The 3818-nt window shown below is 40.5% G+C and overlaps 1 pseudogene; it reads right to left on the bottom strand.

Moving 5' to 3' along the window:
* Window positions 1-353: 353 nt before the first annotated feature.
* On the bottom strand, window positions 354-433 carry LOC111818043 (annotated as a pseudogene).
* Window positions 434-3818: the final 3385 nt, after the last annotated feature.

The raw sequence follows: 3818 nt of genomic DNA, 5'->3' as shown, positions 1-3818 counted from the left end.
TTTATAAACTATATATTATTTATTTATTTGGTACAGGGTCTCACTACACGGCTCAGACTCCTAGTGATCCTCTTGTCTCAGCCTCCACAGCACTGAGAGTACAGGTGTGCACCACCACGCCTGTGGCCAGTACAGGGCGTGGGTTTAGGGGCTGGCATGGCGTGTGATACCAAGAATCAAACCCATGTCCTTACACTTAAAACTGAACATATCTATGTTAAGCAATGCACCTTTTAGTCTTCATATATACTATGTTTTGTGATGTTGTCCCTCAGACAGAACACTGAGAAGAAACAAGGTGAATGCGTTTGAGTTTAGACTCTATTGCAACTCAACACGTGTCCTGAAGTTAAATTTAGTTCTTGTCCTCTACACGATCAGAGAAACTTCTCTAGTAACATACTGTAGAAATGATCCCTGAAAGTACAGCCTTCAAATTCAGTTCTCGACTCTGTTTTCCTCTTAGAAATTGGGAGTAATCCCTTCTCCATTCCCCACATCGTATTGCCAGGCTGTAATGAGGGACAGGAGATGTACAAACATGTTTTCAATACAAGCACACTGGAATGGCAAGCCGTCATTCTTATGGCAGTGGGAAGTCGTTCATTTCTAGCCATTTATTTGCTTGAACTGTGACCCAGAAGGCTGGGAATCATGCTCATGAAAATCAGCAAACTATGACTTGCTTTGTGACTTCAAATACAGTCACCACTGATATCTTACTTAGCTTGGCTTCGTTTTTTGATATGCGCTGATTCATCCTGAATCCTCCCGCCAGGAAGGATTTTTTTTTTTTTTTTTTTTTGAACTGCAGCCTAATGTCTCATTTCCAAGTGGGCAAGGAACACATGTGCTCCTGAAAGATGCTGCATATTTTATGTACCACTTAGAAATACTGCACCTGGTGCAAAGGAAGTGCATCTGTTCATGCAGCTGTCCATTCTGGGTCGTGCCCGCACATTCAGAAATTGCTTCACTCACACAGAATCCACATGATCCTTCCTGGTTCATAGCAAGGACTGAGAGCCACAGGCAGAAAAAAAAATTCTATACTTGCTTTTTGAAGTTAAAAATCATGTATTAAATTAAACCAAATGTTGGGGTTTTTATATCTTTATTTCATAATCAATTATTGCTGTTTAAGTCTGATAAGCCACACTTATAAAGCCAGGTCAAGCAGACGGTTGATCATCAAAGAGGCCACCTAAGTCCAGGGATCGTTTTCTGCCTGCCACATCAAACAGCAGCAGCACCAAAACCCTTCTGATGGTTCGGTTTGATTTTAAAGGTACGATTTTTTCAGCCCTTGGGAAGAGAGGGGCGAGCAAATCTCATCTGATAGGGAAAGTAGAGCTGCCGGTACATTTTGATCGAGAATGAAAAGAGAGAGGAGAGTCTCTTGGGGTGGGGGCGGGCTTCAGTAACACATAGAACACTCTTCTTAGGAACATTAAAGCCCGACAGTTGTCACCAGTAATGCCTTAGGCGAGGCAAAGCATCTGGCGTTTTGCTTCTGCCACTGCTGCTGCTGTTGCTGTTGGCACTTTGCAGATATCCACTAGGTCTTCCCCTTCCAATCTAGGAGAAGTCGCAGTCACCAGGATTCTCAGAATCTTTAGAGGATTCTGCCGATGTTTTTAGGCACTACTGTTGCTGATCCTCTCATTATCCCCAAAATAGGCTCTATGCCATTAGATTAAGATTTCACAATAATGTGATCACATAGGATCCTCTACCGCACTTATTTTCTCGTTCATTTCAAAGAATATTCACTGAGGGCCAAGATCTCTGTATTTATTGATAGGGATGGACTGGTGTTAAAAGTCTGAAGATCAAACAGAAATAATTCACTCAGGGAGAAGCCGTACTCAGATACTGGATTCCTCCAGCATTAGATCCATTCCTTTAAAGAGCACCACTTTTCTTTCTTTCTTTTTAAAATTTTATTTATTTATTTATGTGTGTGTGTGTGTGTGTGTGTGTGTGTGTGTGTGTGTGTGTCCAGCTCAGCCCACCAGGGGGCGGGGCTGGCTGGCATGTGGTGCTGGGAGATTGAACCGCGGTCCCTGGGCTTTGCTAAGCTTGTTCTAAGTAGGTGCTTTAGACCACTGAGCCATCTCACCAGCCCCCAGAGCACCACTTTTCATGGAAGAAGACCGACCACCTCCTCTGTCTGTGTCAGGCAGTGCATCGTCCTGGCCATGCTATTCAAATTCCAGAATGCCGTGAAGGGGCTGTTTGGCCTGAGGGGCCAAGAAAAGCAGCTGTCACCCTTTCTGTTAGTGCTGGGGTTGTTGATGCCTCATTGTCATGGGGTCCCAATTCTGCATTATCATGATTTCTGAGACTTTGGTTTGATGATACATGTGAGAGAGGAATTAGTTGGTTAAAATTTAAAAAAGAAAGATTTGACCATTGCAATTAATCATAAGCCAATAAAAGGATATGCTGGCTCACATACATGAAAGTTATTTGTATCACTAGGTCAGGGGCATTCATGATTGTGTCATCAATTTTTATCTTATCACTGCTTCATTCTTAAAAAGACTGTTCTCAGGTTAGGGCAGGACAGCTACCAGCAGCTCCAGGAAAGAATGTCTGTCTCAGTGATTAAAGCAGAAGTCGAGAGAGCAATTCTCAATGGGTTGTCCTGGGATAATTCTGTATTCATTGAGGGCTCTGGTGGGCTAATGGTGTTGACCACAACCTAAATCCAATGACAGGTCATTCTCATCTAAGTTGCAAAATAAAGATGGGAGATGAATAGTTTCCCAAAGGAAAACCTGAATGTTGTTACAGAAAAGTGATAGAATCAAAAATAACCACACTATTTTCACCTCTATTATACAAACTAAAGGAGATAACCCATCTGCCTAATTAGTGCCTCCTGGTGACTTTGTTAAAAAAAAACCTACAACTTACTCTAGCCCAGGGTTTGATCATTAGACATTAGAAATTATTATCAAAAAGTCTCATTTATTATTGCAGCAGGAGATATTTGGTCTCTGGGATAATAGCTTTTGCCAGCCCCACTCAAAGGAATTGGTACATTAACAAGACTGGCTTACCAGTCTCAGAATAAATAAATGTGAATTCCTACTTAACCAGAACATCTGAATTGATCCACATTGACTAGTTCCTTGTATACAGTGGGAAGGTAAGTTAAAACTAGTAGGACATTAGTTGAGTACAAAATCAAATTAGCTGTACAGTGACATCATGTGACATTTATGTATTGTTCAGCATGTTTCTTCTAGTAGTGTCATATGCCTGCCTACGAAGATGCCATTCGCAATCTCCATCCACAAAACTTTAGCAAATCTCAGTCACTTTTGGGGGACCTTTGCTAAATTTTGCCTTTCTGATTTTCTGATTTGCATTTCTGTTTTTATCACAAGGACTAATTCCTTATATTGACATCGTATTTCTTTGAACAAGCTGCACTTGCTTTGCAATTAGGTAATAATCCACAACAATTACTGAATTTCAACATAATTAGGCCAAGTGCCAGAAATTTCACTGATGTGTTCATTGCAACAAACGTTTCAGTGATAATTAATAGAATTTCCTACCTACTTTAGAAGCTGAAGGGCAATTTTGCTATGGAGTAAGATCTCTAGGGCCACTATGGAAACCAGAAGGTATTTTCCAGTTGTCATTATGAAGTCTTCCTTTTTCTCCTGGAATTCTATGTGAATTTAATAAAATGTGCCAATTGAGAAATTTCTTTTTATGTTAAAAAAGTTTCAAAATAAATTTATAAAACACAATCATTTGTGACGTTATACACTTTGAAGCATAAATAAAATTCCAAGAAT

The sequence above is a fragment of the Octodon degus genome, unplaced genomic scaffold (genome assembly GCF_000260255.1).
Source record: "Octodon degus isolate 3935 unplaced genomic scaffold, OctDeg1.0 scaffold00077, whole genome shotgun sequence".
NCBI lineage: Eukaryota > Metazoa > Chordata > Mammalia > Rodentia > Octodontidae > Octodon > Octodon degus.
Note: the sequence above shows the minus strand (reverse complement) of the source record. Positions and strands in the feature narration are given on the sequence as shown.